The sequence below is a fragment of the Larus michahellis genome, chromosome 7, assembly GCF_964199755.1.
Source record: "Larus michahellis chromosome 7, bLarMic1.1, whole genome shotgun sequence".
NCBI classification, from domain to species: Eukaryota; Metazoa; Chordata; class Aves; order Charadriiformes; family Laridae; genus Larus; species Larus michahellis.
The window spans coordinates 27297656-27315915 of record NC_133902.1 but is presented as its reverse complement, the minus strand read 5'-3'; positions in this window follow the sequence as shown (position 1 = coordinate 27315915).

The window sequence follows — 18260 nt, the reverse complement described above, 5'->3', positions numbered from 1 at the left end:
AACGTATTTAAAGATGTGCAGGTCTAACTCTTCAAAGAACATTTTTTATTCTAAGAAAATCAACTATAAACATAGTTAGAAAAGAACACTAAGCACTGAAAAGTCCAGTGCTACTGGGAAACTGTAGTAATATACACATCTCTGATGGTCTAGCTAGCTGTGCAAACCTCCTCTCAATCAATCTGCAGGCACTTCCTCAAGAGCTCTACCTACCTATGATGTCCCTCAGCCAGCTGCCTTTTGCCAGCCAAAAATTAAATTCCTGGGTATTTTTAGTCCAGATCTACTTCCCATATCAGCACTTGAATCTGTAGATGTTTTGGAAAGTGCACATGCACCTTTTTTATTCCGCCCGATAGTTTTAAGGTGGCCCTCTTCCAGAAAAAACGTTCTGTCCCTCTGAACAGAATTATAAATAGGGAGAGGAAATTCAGATGTGCTGTTTCTTTTTACATGCCTGTGCTCCCTGTTTCAGTAGCAGCAAACACTGTGTGGCATTCAAAGTATTTGACTGGGGTCTGCTCCCGGCACAGAATGGTTACAGAAGTGGCTTTACACGTTGCTGCCGAGCAGCAGGTCCACTGACTCCCAATTCATGAGCTGCATTCACTGTTGGCTGGCACTGGCAAATCACGTTCAGCGAGTCCTTCTTTGCTGTTTGACCAGCAATGTTCTTTCTGTCCATTTAGAGGAGTGTGGCCTTCATATTGCTGAGTTTGGGTCTAACTGGCTACAACAGCCTGAAACGACTGCTGGCTAAATGCACAGACTGCACCATGGCACGTGCCTTCCCCTTCCATTTAAGATCACAACACATATCCATGGCAACTGCAGCTCCTGCTTACAAGAAAACAGAGACATTAGGAAATGTCTAGAATCTCCTTCCATAGTTTGGCATCAAAACATAGAATGTAGATCCAATGCTTCTTGGTTCCCTGGGAACCATGACCGAGTCCTTCCACGGTCTCCTCCAGAGACCCCAGGCCACTAGAGCGCCATAGTTACCCTAAATACAGAGCAGCAATCAAGCACAGCACTTAGCTTGACGAGAGCCATTTCCTGATTGAAGGATCACTGCAATGTAGAAAAGACATGACAGTAGAAGGAAGACAGTGTAGAAAATAATTAGTTCATTACACAGGAGCAAGATACGATATAGCAAGCAGCTTGCGTTTCATATGGGCAGAAAGGTGAGGCCTAGGAGAAAAAAAAAAGACGTGTTGGAACAGTCTGTTCCGGCAAAACACAGAGCTAAATGTGGCACAGAGACATGCTATTCACCCACAAACTCTAAACCTACAGAGGAAACATACGCCTGTCAACATTTTGACTTATAATAGAATTAGCCTCACATTACAGCAAAACCAAAAAGGGCTTGAAAAGGGGACCCTGAAATGGAAGAGAAAAATGAAAGTAATGAAAGGGCTTGTTATACCGTGCTAATCCTGGCTGGCACGTACTGAGAACAGAGAGTTGTACGTTGTAAGGGAGTCTGCTACTCCCTGATATTTGTGTACATTTACAAACCCAACTGATCCTTTGGGGTGACAGCAGTGAGACAGAACAATGCATACCTGGCAAGAGAACCCCTTTTGGATTTGCTGTTTGACTAGACATCAAAATATGTGCTTTTTTTTTTTTTTTGAAAACTATTGCTCAGACACTTCAGTAATGATTATTTTGTAAATGAAGGATCAGCTTCTTCTTTCCCAAGAATACTGCATATAAAAAAAGGAATGGGAAATTCTAGTTCTGAAAAAAAATACAAGAAAGGATGTTCCAAGACATCCTACTGCAACGTGTCTTGCTTTGTAAAGTTGCAGTGATTATATCCAAGACAAAGGTTTCACAGAAGTCATGCCTCTTATTAAACCAGCTGATATAGTGGGGAACAAAAACAAGTTTCCCAGCCTTCTGGTGTACTTGAGAGCCTCTGTTTTCTTTTTCCCAAGACTATGTAATTTTGTCTTTTTATTACATCTCTCTACAAAGCCAACTAGATCATGCTAGTTATAAGAATGCTACTAAATCATTACAAATTCTCTGCGAAAAGACACCACAGACATTAAAATAAAGGAAAAGTTTTCTAAAAATATTTTATCCCTTTGTGCTGATTTTGGATCAAGCCATAAGGGCTCAGCACAGATGCTGTAAGTTCAGCTGAGAAAGAGGAGTCAACAACATAAATATAATCAACAACATAAATATAACCTTTAGGTGCATGAGTTTAGGTAATAGACAAAAAAAGTACCAGTTGAATCCTACACAGCTATAAAATGGTGTAATTTTTTTTCCAAATAATATTCAGCTTTGGTATCCAAAGGATGAAATCACCACTCTTGTCAGATCTAAGCCTCACGCTTCTGTCTGACAAGAATGAACAACACAAATAGCCCGTGACCTGGCAAGCTTCAGATTGCATTGTCCACACTGTTGTTACAGAAAGGTAGAAGTTAGGTGTTCAGCAGTTACTGATGTCCAATGGAGGGGCCAGTGCCAGGGGCTTTAATTCATTTTTAATCTATGATAGTGTGGGCAGAGCTAATGAACAGAAGTAATGCAGTTTTAGTAATTAAACTGTTGTTGAGTTTCACAGAAAAGCTTGCACTATTGATATTACAGAGACAGAGATGAAGCACTGGACTGTAAGCGTGTAATGTCTGTCTGTTTCTCAATCTGTTGTTGGGCAGTGGGTGTAAGGAGAAAAAGCTGTTGTTCCTGCTTCTTGAATTTAAAATGTGCATAGAAAAGAGTTACAGAAGCAGCATGTACAGATCTACCTAGAGACAACTGATCTTAAATATCACATTTCCAAATGAGCAGATCAAAGATGCACAAGTTCCTTTGAGGAAGGCAAAGTGAAATGTCTCCAGTTTTCTCTTCTGGTAAGAAATTTTCAGGAACGACATAAGGGAGTCATTGGCCATTTGTGCAGGGTGTTTACACTTACAGTCACTATCAGGAGTTGAATGTGTTCCGCTGGCCACAGACTGAAGTCTTCATATCATAATAAAATGGGTTTCATTGGGTGGCTTCCCGAGCTGCATGCCACACAGCACAGGTAGCTCTGCCATGTCAGCGCACGCTTGCCGACAGGGCTCATTTACCCAGCTGAACTGCAAGCCTTGCAGAGCTGAGTCCTGCTCTCACAGCAGCAGCCCAGCACGCTGCACGGCTCTGCGCCTCCTGCGTGCAACCCCTCTGCCAAATGCCAGTTTCCTTGTACTTGGGAGCATGCAAATATTTATTGGGCTGAAAAACAGTTCCTGTGCAAATTCCTCATAAGGTGTCTCCTCTCAGGCTGACAAAAAGAAAACAAGAATGTCTCCTAAAGTAAAATTTGAGAGTATTTACATCATTGAACAGGGCTTTCTATCAAGGCTTCCCCTACACAACTCCACAGTGATGCATTGCCATACCACAGCTCAACTTTATCTCCAACCATGTGATTATTTATTATGAAGCCAATAATAACCAGGCAATAGCTGATACAGGCACAGCAATTGTGACAGGCACAGGAATCAAGTATTTCTGCTAAGCTCCGAGGGAAATGCAGAGTGTAAACCCTTGGCATTAACCTTCAGATTGTGATTAAAGACCTTGTCATGTAATTTTACTTATAATTCTCTTCACGGAAATGAGAAACAGCAGGTAAGGGAGGCCCAGACACGGCTGCTTTTCCAAGTGCTATATCACTTTTGGAAGATTAAGAACAAAACTTCTGTTTATGAAAAATGTATTACAGTACAAGTCAGAAAAGCATCTGGGATCATTCCTTCTCTAAAATTAGACGTCTAGTGTTTATTAGATTGGCACGAAAGGTTGTTTGAAAACAGCTGATGGACGAGCCAAGAGCCAGGAGTAGGAGGGCAAACACAAAGCAGGATGCACAAGGCCTCCTAGCAGCAGACTGCAAGAGCGTGCAGAGACGAGGGGAGGAAAATAAGGAGCGCTTGAAAGGTAGTAGAGGTCCTGAAGAGCTTTTCCACAACACCATAATGGAACTGGCTGCCTGTGATGAGCAGTTCCCAGCTGCAGTGCTGCTATAGCTAAGCCATCGTTTCCAGCCCTGTTTTTCATTACCAAGCAGAGAGGCAGGACTCGGAAGAGTTCAGTGAGACTCAGCTATCCCAATCCCAAATGGAAAAGTGAGCAACATTCTCTTTCCCATTGCCTCCCATTGTTTGGTATCTCTTTCTGTCTCTCTGAAAACATTTACATTTAATGAAGGTGGGCATTTTCTCATTTTTGCAGGGGACATTAAGAAATTGGGATCACTATGCAATAACATAACATCACTGAGGTGCACCGGGGGCATTTCCAGTGGATCTTTCCACTCCAAAGCCAACTGAGCTGTCAGGGAAGAATGCCTTTTGCAGAGACGAGGCTCTGATGAGACTGGGCTCTGATAATTTTCAGACCAGAAATGGGAGGCAAAGAGCAAGAAATGTCAGTGATCCTCCAGGGTTTATAGACCTTCTGCTCCTATCGAGTGCTGAGAGATGATTTTGCCCTTCACACATTCTGTTTTAACCTCTCCAGTCTCCGATGGAAATTTGTTGAAGGGTCTCTGTTTAACTTGGAATTCCTTCAAGTTAGTATGGCGTTTTACCAGCTACATTTATCCATCAGACCTCCTCTCTGGGTGTGCCCTAGTGCCTCGAAAGCACAATATGGCTGCTTTATAGCTAGCTTTTATTAGACTTAAGGAAGAAAGGAAAAGAGGGGGAGCTGAGCAATGAAAATGTAGCTCTGTTACACCAAGTTCTGAGAAAGCAATAAAGTAGAGTGCATATGAATAAGCAATACTAAGTGAACAATAACATAAGATGAGGCTACAGTTCTCTTGTTTTCCAGACATAACAGAACAACTCCTTAAACGCCTGATAAAACCAAACGTGTTTTCTTAGAAAGGACCTACAGCCCATCTATATTTACATCAGGAGCAGGGGGAAGGTGAGCAATGTGAACCCCTATGGCAAACTGTACTGCAAATATATATATCTATCTATATAAATATATAAATATATATATATAGACACACACACACGCATGCACACACACATTGCCTGTACAAAGGCTGCAAGCATGGTGGGAAAGCACTGCAGAACTGCAAAGACTGTATGCAGGAGTGCCAGCATGTGCATGGCTCCATTTCAAACCAAACAGGGACAATATTTGTTGTTCTTAGCTAGTTTCTTAGCACTCAAGAAATCAAATGCCACGCTGTTCATCCCTTTATGCTTGTCGTTTAGGAGGCTAGTCATTGGAGTGCTATCTGTTAGAAAAATTTAAGATTGTTTCTTTTCTTAACAAATTTTATCTTTCCCAAGAAATAACTTCAATGATTTAGAATCAGTTGCTGTGAAAGTGTTTGAAATTTGCAAAGTTGACTAGGTCCTGGAAAGCTGGCAGCCCCATGGAAGCCTTTACACTGGTTTCAGTGGGAGCAGGCTCTGATCCTACAGCCTGCCAGATTTCACAAAGGACAGCTAAGATTGGATTGAAAAACAAAAGCAAAAGAAAAAAACTTTTCAATTAAAATAATCATCTGTTTGTAACATACAGATGAAAACTGGTTTCACCCCTAATCTGCCATTGGCCCTTTAAACTCTTAAATCACAACTAAACCTACGGTCTTCTTCCCTGTAACCCTTCCATATGTCATTCAGGTCCATTCCCGCTGCTCTATTTTTTTAAGCCTACTTTGGCATGTCTATTCCCCCGATACCGTTTCTACTGAGCGAGCCCAGCATTGTGGGAATTTTGATCCCCTCCTGCCAGTTACATAACTCCTCCCCCTCTAATGAGAATTTGGGACACAGGCACGCACTGCCGCAGATATGCCTCATGAAGCAGCAGCTTAATTCCCCATAGAAAGGTGAAAAAAAACCAGTCCTATTGAAGATAAAACATCCATATAGTTCTATTCTTCTGAGAATACTTGGCTGGCATACTTAGAGCCCCCCTGTTTCACAACATATAATTAAAATAGACCGTTTGGAGGGGAGCAAGTTTCTTTCCTACCCACTCCCTTTCACCACCTCTGCTGATTTGTGGTTACTTTCCTCAGGAAATTTTACCTAGAGACTTTGAAGAAAGCTTCAAGATAGAGCTAAGAAAAGATTTTGCCTCTGAGAAACCAGCCTCATACTCAAATTCCAGTGGCCTCAAAACTCAAACTCCTCAGCTCTGCACTGAGTGGGGAGGCAGGTGCAACATGCCCTCTGCAAATGTGGAGTGATGCCTTGCATATGCTCTAGGATGAAGAGCAGTCTCAAGAGCATATTTGAGCTCATTAAGCCTTAGAGCCCACCTGCTTTTTGCCCACACCAATGGCTAGTAGCCCAGCTCTACCGTGGCCACAAAGGCACACTCTATTTAGACAAGAGCTGAGCTGAGCTGAGGATACCAGCTAGCAGATGGGGCTGCCCAGGCCACATCTCTGCCCAGCCACAGACAAAAGCAAACCTGGCTGAGGTCAAATACACTCAGGCCTCCAGAGAGGCCTAGACCTCAGGACAAGACCTCCTCTGCTCTAGGAAGACAGTGAGCAACTCTGCCTGAGAAAGCAGGCTTAGACATTGTGGTGACCCAACTGACAGCACGGCAATGCCTAATGACAAACATGAAGATTTTATGGATCATTGTAATTAAAGCAGGTTCTTTTCCCGGTACCTCGTTGCAATATTCCAGTAGAAACTGTGTAGTTGTTTAACCCCAGCTGACAACCAAGCACCACACAGCCACTCACTCACTTCCCCCACGGCAGGATGGAGGAGAGAATCAGAAAAGTAAAAGTGAGAAGGCTCGTGGGCTGAAATAAAGACAGCTTAATAAGTAAAGAAAAAGCCACGCACACAAGCAAAGCGAAACAAGGAATTCATTCACCACTTCCCATCGGCAGGCAGGTGTTCGGCCATCTCCAGGAAAGCAGAGCCCCATCACACATAATGATTACTTGAGAAGACAAACACCATAACTCCAAACATGTTCCCCTTCCTTCTTCCTCAGCTTCATATACTGAGCATGATGTCACATGGTATGGAATATCCCTTTGGTCAGCTGATCCCTTTGGGGGGGTATCTCCTCCCAGGTTTTGTGCACTCCCAGCCTACTTCGTGGCAGGGTGGTATGAGGAGTAGAAAAGGCATTGACTGCTTAGCAACAACTAAAAACGTTAGTGTATTACTAACGTTATTCTCATCCTACATCCAAAACATAGCACTATACCAGCTGCTACTAAGAAAGTTAACTCTATCCCAGCCGAAACCAGGATGCTGTGGTAACCCAGAGACCCTAGCTTTCACGGCTAGATCACACTTCAATGTCACCAACACCTTGCCTCAGCCTTCTCCTGGGAAACAAACAACGAGCAGAATTCCTGAAACCGCACTAAAATCTGTACTCACGTAATGGACATCCAGCTGTCAGGCGCACAGAGTTCCCAGGAAAACCTTGTTTCTGATTCAGTGATCTCAAAAGAAGAAAGGTTGTAAGTAATTAGGTCCAAAAGATGTCTTTGATCCAACTTCTTGTCCAACATTCTTGTTGCAGAAGACAGATTGCTGTTACAATCAGCATTTGAATATGCTGTTTCTTGGTGCATAAAACACTGTGTACAAAGAGTGCATTTAACTTCACTGCTGAGCCTTGCACACCCGATCACACAAACAGTTCTACTCACCAGACAATCCCTCTGAACTTTGTGGGACCCTTCACGAAACGGAACCACCACAACCTTTGCGCACAAGGGCAGCACAACTCAGGTTAATGCTCAGAGTATGGCCCAATCTTTACTAAAGATAGCTCAGTGAGCTCCTATGGAGTTAGTGCAGAGCAGGCTTTTGCTGTATAGCTTGAATATGACAGCTCATGAGATCTGGCAGCAAGTTCAGAGGAAGTGAAGCATCCAAGTTCTTTTCCGGTTTGTCTGCAAAACGTGATACATGACATATTTTGCTTGTGATGATCTGCTTTATTTGGCAGGCAAGACAGGAGGATTCAGTCATTGTCCAGTAAAGCTTTCAAGCAGGAATAGCCAGGAAATCAGTGCAAGAAGAAAACAAACAAACAAATAAACCCCCCTCCCCAGATTCTCCAAGCCTAAAGTAAGGCAGAGTTTATGCTCAAAATGCGACTTTTTTTTTTTTTTTGCAAAGAGTATCTTGGCAAGAGAAGTGGAAATTTAGAAGCACCTTTGGCTTCACTTAGACAATTTCCATCGAGGCCACCATCTTTTCCTTTGTATACTTGGTTACTGATGATGTGTTAATATGTGACATATTCATCTTGTTTGCTTTCTGAACTAACTGTCTCTGGAAGAAGCAGACACTGTGCATACTCATCCAGCCAGAGTAACAGCAGCAGCAGACAGCTGTGCTGGGCCATATCCATAAGCACCATAAGGTGGGGACAATGAAAACACCACAGACATGAATAACTGGGCAACCTGCAAAGGCAAGGTCACCATAAGTTTCTCAAAATGAGCCCTCAAATAGCTGGCACTCGGGCTGCCCCGGAGGCTCATGAGTGCTCATGGTGAGCCAGGCGAGCAGGCAGCCCTTCTGGCTCAATGGTGTGAGAAAGAAGTGAAAAATTCAGTGTCTTCTTCAGACACAGATGCACACAGACAGACTTTTATGTGTTTAGACTAGTTTTCCCCTTAGGACCGCGGCTGCATTGGAGCCGCTGGCCACCTGTGTCCCTTGCTGCTTCCCTGCAGCATTTTTCAGAATACTCTGGGAGAAGAAGCGCAGATATATTTCTGGAAACTACGCAGTGATCGGTACAGCTGGAACATCCTTCACCCAGCCAGCAGAGCCGCTGGCTTCTGCCACTGCGGTTTTATTTCAGCTCCAACAACATCATTCAGCAGAGCAGTGATAGTGCTAAACCCGTCACTCCCTACCCTGGTGCTGCTACAGCAGCTGGTGCTGCGGGTGCCAGAGAGGCTGCTCCAGTCGATGGCTGCTTCTGCTGGATAACAGGTTGGCCACGCTGGAGGGGACGTGCACACGTACAGCTGTTGTGATCATAAACACATGCAAGTCTCCAGTTCTAGGGGAAACATATCCACATCTGGGTTATCTCAAAGCTGTTATCTGTTTGATCTATTTTCTCAAGTCAGCATGGGGAGAAAGTAGTGACTTTTTAAAAACTATTTCATAGTTATAATCCCAGTGGCTCAGAAGTGCCGCTAGGACAGTTTTGAGGCCTGCAACGCACATCCATCAGCCACAGGACAAGCAGTACTCTTCAAAAGCAGTAAAAGGTAGTGTCAGTTAGCACATCACCGAATAGCCTTGGCCCACAACCCACTGTACTGGAGAGTAATCTGATGACGGAAGCTGTTTTTATGTGAACTAGTTTTGTACTTTCCACGTCCTGCATTTTGATTTTTATAGCTACCCTTCAGTTGGACCAAGAAGTCTCCAGACAAGATCAGGGTCCTGTGGTGGCAGGACCTTGAGCATATAGTATTGTCACTGCCAGGAATGGCTTTGCACAGAAACAGTCCAGCCTCACTGGGAAAGAATCAGTCACCATTTAAAGGGGTGTACGAGGATTAGGCACTTTCCCAAAACAACTCAGGATGTCTCAAACTCAGCTTTAAGCTTCAGAGCACCAAGTCAGCACCTTCTCTACAGGCAATTCTTCATCTCTGTAACAACACGGGCAGATTTTACCAAGTTGCAGCAAAATTTTCTTTGGGTTCTGACAGATTGGTGAAATTGCCCTGCTAGTGGCCACTCGGCAGGAAAGCAAACACTACAAGTGGGCTGTTCTCCATCTCTTCAGATCTTTTAACATTTTAGTGGTGGTGTCAGTAGGGAACAGGAAGTCTCAGGCATATTAAAAATAAAAAACTGCTACAAGTCCTTTATTGCAATACACAACTCTGAGTCATTAGCAGAGCTTGCCCTCAGCTCAGAGTTTTCCCATTAAAATAAGCCCACTGAAACCAGCTGTGATCAGAAGGTCTTTGTCCTGCATCTAATTTACCCTGTCAAAGCATCTCTTCCATCTGAGTCTCTGCGGGGAAGACAGAGTCCTCTCCCTGTGATTCCACCTCTAGTCAGATCCCCTGTGCCCTACTGAAGGTGATAAAGATAATATTTTCTGTGACATCCAACAATTAACTGGTAGTGCACATTAGGAGTGCCACTTAGTTCATAATCTCCTTCCTTTATTCCAATTTAGGTGGAAGCAATACAGGTTTTATCCTGCAGTGATTGAGAAACTCTGTTCAAATACACTCTCTTTTTTGAGCTTTTCAAAGTTGTCTGCTGTTCTGGTCGTTTTGCCATATAGAGACACGTTTCCTCTAAATGTCTGCGAACATGGGAGGAAAACACGGGCTCTTCAGGTACCTCTGTCTGCATCTGATCAAATGTAGTCTCCGAGTTTGGAGTGGTCGTGTTGCTATTTCTGCTGCACTTCAAAAGAGCAAAGCTTCTCTTCTGTCATAAATTCTTCTTAGAAAAGTGGAAAGCAAAATTTATATTTTGCATATTGCTTTCCCAGCAGCCAACTTTTTGAACAGTAAAAAGTCCAAGTTTTCTGAATAGTCTGACTGCTCAAATGACTTCTATAAATAATTTGTCAGAAGGATTTAGGACAAACTTCTTGAAGGCATATTGATCTTTTTTGAATCAACGTACAAGATAATAGCTCTGGAACAGCATGTACAAAGCTGCCAAGTAAAAGTCATCCTTTCAGATAATCATATTCATGAGGTCAGCAGAGGACACTAACTCTCAGCACTTTGCTTAGTTTCCACATCATCTCTTCCCCCTGGGGTGTGAGATTAGATCAGGAGAAAAACCAGAAACTCTCATCTCCCAACCAGTAACCAGCTGTGAATCTCGCAGCACCGCTACTGAGGCAGCTACAGGTTGCAGCAACCTAAAGTCACGGTCAGGGCACAGAGGGAGGGAAATGAAAGGATCGACCATGGTGAAGTCCCTTATCCCTTCTTTGTCCATCTGCCTCTCTCCTGCACATCCCACCCAGACGAGCAGGGGTTCATGGCACCCCAGTGTTCCTAGGCACTCTTGCTGCTCTGGCCATTGCATCCAAGGAGGACCAGGATCCCCGGCAGCTGGAAGGCAGCAGGTGGATTGAGATTTAGGGGCACAGAGCTGGGAAGGGCCATTGGGACCATAGATCCAATTGTGCCATGGGGCTGCTTGGAGATTCAGTGTCCTCCACTACTGCACACAGATCAGTGTGACTTAGTGGGAGCCTGAAGTAAATATAATGGCTCAGCTGTCCATCCCAGGAGAGGGGTAGGCAGCTCGTCAGTCTGCAGGACAGCCTGCTCATGCAGCGGGGAGCAGGGCAGGCTGGCACATTCCGGAAGATGCAGCTGGCTCAGCCAGCCAGGCTACAGAGGGGTAGGAATGCCTTTCACAGAGGGAGAGAAAAGCAGAGGTAGAGAGAAGGCTCTGTTATCTCTATGGCAACTGCCAGGGAGCTGCACCATGCTCACCAGGGGAGAAGGGAAGAAAGGGAGAGGGGAGGATAAAACCCAGAAAGCATGGCCAAGAAAATGCTTAGCAGGGAGGAATCCACAGCAAAGGGAAAAACAGAGGTGGGAGAGGAGCATCGCAGCCCTCTGCTGCTGAAGGGGGAAAGCAAAGGGCTCAGGGTTGGCGTCCAAGGAGGAGGCTCTTGAGGTCCCAGCACAGGGACAGCTCTGCCAGCATCCCCATCCGCGTCCCGCAGCACAGTCTGCTGGAGCCAGGCACCGCTCTCCAGCAGGCCAGCAAAAGTTCCCCATCCTTTTCTAGGAGACACCAAAAAATGGGTGAGACTCAAATAACTAATAAGCCTGAGATGCCAGCAGTGCTGCAGTGCATGCATGATTTAAGGTCTGAAATATTCATTTTACTCAAGCCGCAGGTGAATATTAAGCTCAGATAAAGATGCCAAATGGGTGGTGAATAAATTATATTCATTGAAATCCATCTGAAACAATGTAAAATAAATACTGAAAACCAGCAGGCTGAGGATCATGCCAAAGCTGTACAACTTGTTTTATGTTCACACTGGAGTACAACGAAAAGGCAGCTTTGATTCAAAGTAGCCACATTTGTTCAGCTTTCCCTCATCCAGGAAGGCTTCAGTTTGCAATCTGGAAGTCAGGGTGAAAAATTCACTCCTTGCTTCCCACACAGGCACAGCACAAGAAGTTATTCCCTCCAAAATGGAAACATACTGTACTTGCTCCAGGCCTCCAGGAGACCCGTGTCCCTACTCATCTCCCCTCTGTTAGTCAGCAGTCATTCATATACCCTAATGAATTGAGAGAAAGAGTGGAAGATGATTCCTAGGGACTTCTCTTTACATAGATAATAAAAGAGCTCATTTTAAAACCTTTACCTGTTCATGTGGTGTGGGCTCTCTAGCTCGCCTGAGTTTCAGTTACAGCAACAGAGTGGTTTGCACCGCTGAACTCTGTGATTCAGAAGGCAACACGAGCGCAGAAGCCTTGCCAAGCAGAGGAATTAACAGCAAAGCCTCTTCCAAGCCCGGGAGGGCATTCACTTAGCACAGAAAATCTCTCAGCTCCTTGTGCAAACAGCGGACAGGCTGCCAGCTCAGCAGCAGGTCAGAGACTCACTCCAGGCTGAACAACACATGAAACCTAGAAACTCCAGGCTGAATGGTGTGCTACCCCAAGAAACATAGAGCGAGGCTTCCCAGGATGTGGTGCATCTCTACTAACCCCCAACATCCCTCTACAACAAAAGCTTTTCCCCACGGGTGATAGGAAGTAGCCAGGTTCACCTGACATAGGCATGGGAGATACTGCCCTCACCTTGGTGCCAGAGGAGATGGAAGGGGCCGAGGTAGTCGCATCCCTTGACATGGCCATGGGCTGGCTCAGGTCCCCAGGCTGTGTCCTTGCTGCTGCAACCTCCTCAATGGTTCTCTTTCTGCAAGGGAGAGATGCTGCCCTCGGATGAGGGCCAGGCATGGGCAGGGTCTCCTCAGCTCCTCCAGAGGACAAGAGCAGGGAGGATGGTGGGTGGTGAATGCTGAGAGAGCCCTGACAACCAGCCAGCACCTCTGTGCTCCTGTTTTCCTTTTGTCAAGACAAGAGTGATGAAAGCACAGTATCACATTGACTGCTGGGGAGCAACTGTGCAATAATCTGCTGCGGTTCACATTGCCGTCCAATTTATCAATGCACGAGCTAATTTACAAGTGGGAGATTGGCATCACCTGTGCCCCGGGGATGAGCTGTGAAGGGAACTACTGCCATATGGCTCAGTCAGAGCATGAGGGATTATAATGACAAAACATGGCCTCACAGACTGGGGTTTCTTTGCCTCAGAGCTTTTTGGTTAACTGCCCTGTTCTCTCACCTTGCTGCCAGCTTTCGATCACTGAGCAGCGGTCATGCATTAACCCGCTGGGAGCTGCCCCACATCCATGGGTAGTTCTCCAGCTCAGCACTTGTCAAACAAGAAATTTAGTCTTCATTAACTAAAGGTCTGAATTTAAGGCATCTTTGTTAAACTGCATCAAACACTAGTGAGGATAGTCACATTCATAACTACTTTAGCTTTAATTAGCTTGATCTTAATTACCTTTCAAATCTAGGCCATTTTAGCTGTCCACATACGTTTAACACCATTCAACCACTGGGAAAGTGAATTCAAGTTTTTTCTTGGGGTACAAACAGACAACCAAGTTACAACGTACCAGCTGAGTCATAGTAGTTGCTCATGCTCACACTGAAACCCTTCACAAACGTGACATCTGACACATTAACACAAGTATCTCTCCTTGAGACTGAAATTAAGGCTTTGCCTCACAGCTGCTGCAGGGTGGGAGCACCTGCAGCATTGTCTCAGGTCTTGGAAACAGAATTTGATCAAGCCTGTCGGATGAACAGAGAGGTGGCCCCAGGAAATGCCTATGTGGTGAAATGGCGTGTATGCTCTGCGGACACTCTTGTCTCAGTCGTGCAAAGTCAGCTGGGGACTGCTTTATCTACACTGAAACAAGCCTCTTTTCCATGAAGCGAGTGTCCACGTGGCATCAGGCTTTGGCTCATCTCCTCTCCCTGGAAGGGGAACAGGACCACGAAGGCCGCTCTGGGGTATCCCCACAGGCTCACACGTGGGACCTCACACGTTTATCACACAGAGATGTTCTCAGCATGACAACGGTTAAATGCAGCTGTGGCAGCTTGTAATTGGTCTCCCCTTCAAACACACACTCAGGGGTGCCCCAAGCATTAGGGGGAAAGCCTTCATCATTTTCCCAGGTGCACTGGCCCTGCCTGCAAGGACGGGCACAGCCTCCCCATCCTCTGCTCACGCTGCACAGCCCAAGGCAGCAGTCTGAGCACAAACTCGCAAGAGAAGGACAGGCCAGCAAAGCAGAGGCTTCAAGGCAATTGCTTTCTAAACAATTCAGTTGTCCTTCTGCTGCAGCACCAGAAGTCTTTATAGAAAAGGCTTTGTTTTCCCCTTCATACAGCACTTTAAAGGATTTTTCACCCAGTGACCAGGTGAACTGCAGTGCCTGAAGTTAACGATAATACAGAAGAGGCTAAAGTGCCTTTGGCTTTAAAAACCAAGTGCAAGCGGAGATGGAGAAGCCCTCTGAAGAGACCTGACATGCTCATTGGAAACCCTCCTATGATCACTTCGCTCAGTGTTTGCTGATGTCCTGAGCGCTGCCAGGAGCACACAGCTCAGTGGGAACCTTTCACCAGCAGAGCCAGAGACAAGGTAGGGGACTGTGGCACAGCAGCAACAACAAATGTGAGGCTCCTTGGGGAGGCCTCTGCTCGTCATGGCCAAAAGAAACAGCTGAGAAGGACGAGCCTGCGCCAACATGGCCGAAAATGTTGGTTTGCTCAAAAAACATTGCAAACCATGAGCTGGAAGAAGGTGAATAAACAAAACCAGCAGGGATGGTGAGATGCAGCCTCATAGCAAGGACTGTGCTGTACATCTTGCAGCTGGGCACAGCGCAGAGACCTCTCAGCCCGCATCAAGGTGCGAATGCAGCTGGTGTAGCCCAGCTCGCAACACACCGTTGCCAATGCAGAGCCCTTCATAAGGATGTCTTACCTGTGGTGGGAGAGGGAAAGTGCTTTGGCTGTGTGAAACCTTGGGTTTTCAGTGCTCCCCTTCAGAGCAAAACTCTCGCCATCAGCAGTGGTACTCAGATAGTTTCACTGAAGCAAAGTGAGTTGCTCAAACCCCGTAGATTTTTCTGAACTGCAGCCTGTGCGTGTGCTACACAGACCAGGGTTTCCAGGTAGAACAATCTCTGGGGAAAAAAGTACCTCTGATCTCTTGTCCTAAATGATGGACTGAGACACCATTATACAAAGCGACCAGGAACTTTCTGTAACTGAAGCATTTTGGGCAACCCTCCACATGAGCATCAGCATCGCACAAGAGAAGATGTCTTTGAGGTTTCCTCTGAGAGGACGGTATAGGCTCCCTTAAATGTTGGAGGCAGTTCAGGTGCTGCAAACAGCTCTAAATCCCTTTCACATGACAAGTGAAACCCCCAAACTCTCTTGTATAACCTGTATTCTTTTCCTTCTTACAAGAAGATTCACTGACCTGAAAGAAGGATTACTAACTGAAAGACATTAGATTTAGGCTACCAGGCAGAAATCCTTATTAATCTTATGCCTGCTTAAACTGTGCTTTCAAAAATTTCTGTTCAATCAGTTGCAGAACAACCTACATTCAAAAGACAGACTGATGTCATTAATTACCTTTATCCCTCATGATATCTCTCCCATCTGTCTTAAAGAAAAGCTTACCCCCCCCAGTTAAAAGTTTTCCTTGGACTTAGCAGTTCACAGAGGACAGGGAGTTGTGGCCTGCATGGAGAACGTGAGGGCTGCATTGCATTCCCAGGGAGAAGTTTTGTTTCCTGCTCTGCCACAGACCTCAGGTTCCCCTTCGCTGATCCCCAGGCACTTTCTGCCTCCATGTCCCTCATGTGTCCAGTGAGGGCACGCCGCCTCGCCTGATGGATGCGGGTAGCAGAAGTACCGCAGGGTGTAATAGTGTTAAAATAATGACAGTCCCAGCACTGGCAGTGCCTAAGTCCCATGGGAGCCTTTCTAGGAAAAGAGGACAAACCTCTCCACTCCTTGAACAGGCGTTCCAAAAAATGGTGATTTCATGGCGTGGCACAAACCAGTCCCTCACTCAGCAGGGACCATGTAGGATTGAGGTGCCTTCTCCAAGAGGAAGACATGCACTTGCTAAAATATAGCAGGAGACCAGAGGCTGGCACACCTTCCTCCCCGCCACCCTGCGTCCCTGCAGCCCTCCTGCCCCCTGGCAGCGTGCCGCAGCGCTGAGCAGGACGTGGGCCAGCCCCGCTGGGCCCACGCACAGGGGCTGACCCCCGCCATGGCGGGAGGCAGAGGCAGGGCTGTGCTTCGCGCTGAGTCTCTCTGGCAGACATAGCCACATGGGCAATGGCACTAAATCCCCGTCTGACGTCTCAGCCATTCTGGATGCCGTTAGAGGCAATTTTCTGTCCAGCCGCCCGTTTTAATGGGATGTGCAGTTAAACAGATTCATCCTTTCAGCTTCACTCTGCAGAGCCTTCACTCTCCAGCCGCCGCCGCCGCTCCCATCCCGGGGAATTACAGTGCTCTCTGTGTTTCTCTCTTGCAGGCAGGCACGCTGCTCAGAGAAGTAGCTCTTGCCAAGAAAAGTGTATAATCCAGAAAGCCACCTGCTCAGCTTTCATTCTTTGAACTCCCTACAATCAATTTGCCTTTCCCAGGAGAAGGTGCAACTGTTTTCAGTGCAGGAGGAAACAGAGGATTCACGATATGCTATAAAAGCACAGGCAGTCCCAGGGAAAAGGTTAATTTCCCTCACTGAGGGGGATGAAACCAGTTATGCAGGAGCCACAGAAACACCCTAGCATCCCCAATACTGACCTTCCAAATTTCATGGCACTGTCCTTCTGCCTGCTTCAGTCTCTCGAAGATTATCTTCATGTTCCCATCAGGCCAGGTTGCAGTGTTAGTTCCCTATGAAACAAGACAACGGCACTTTACCTTCCTGCCAGGTCTCCAACTCCTCCCTGTGGCTTTGCTCCTGCCAGAAACGCTGCTCTGCTTGGGATGGGGGCGTCTGGCCTTTGCTACAGGGGCCTTTCGTGGATGAACATGGTCCACCTTAGACCCTGATGTCTGAAGCAGTAAGCACAGGGTCTGTGGAGCTGAAAGCCACCCTTTCTCCTCATCCTTTAGCTTTTGCAGATGTGATGGTTCAAACCACTTAGTATCACAAAACATTCCTCAGCAAACAACAGCAGCATCTGCCTCTGTCTTTACAGGGTAACCTGAATCCCCATAACCTCACCATCACCTTTCCTGTATTTTCTTGGTCAAAGAACACAAAAGATGACCGAAGAGGTACATCACTTGGTCTTGTACAAGCGTACACCTCGTGACAAGCTGTCACAGATAGCTGTCTTTTATGCAGATAAAGGCCCGGTTTCTCTTCAAGGGTTCCTACTACACCCACTACAAATACTTGCAGGAAACAGCATAAAGCAGGCACTGTTAGGATAAAACTAAATCCTCTCCTAAAGCACCCAGCTAAAAAAAGTGAGACAAATTGCTGCCTAAAAATACCTATTTTAATATCTATTTCAAGAGTGAGTTCTGCTGCCCAGGAAAATCTGCTTTGCACAAAAGGGCTGGCAGCCCCCTGCACAGAGGGGCTGCTACAGGCAGTGACCGGCACCGCTGTCCCCGGGAGCCCACCCTGGTCTCCTCATCAGGCTGAGACGCTGCTTATTGTGCAGCTTCTCTGAGCGGGAGCCCCTGGGCCCTGTTCTGGGGAGATCCCAGTGGTCGGTGGGTACTGCACAGGGATGCGCCGAGCCTATGGCAGCACCGGGCCTCTCCGGGATACGGCTCGGAGCAACGTCTGTGTCTCGCTTGCCTGCTAGGAAAAGGCAGGTCTTACCGTGACCTGCTGCCTTGGGTACTAGGAACACACGAGCCATTTTTTCTCACTGGGTGGCTGGGATCCAGAAGCCCCAGCCTGTAAGGCTACCCAATACAAATTCCGCACCAGACCTAAGGCTCTTTCCCATGCATATCGTTACTAAATACTATTTAGTCAATTTTCACATCCAATTCATATAAATAATGGGAGGAATCAAACCTGGTGCCATTCTGTCTTCATTTATGCTGTCGTCTGACTCCACATTGGAGACTTTCATCTGTCCTTAAT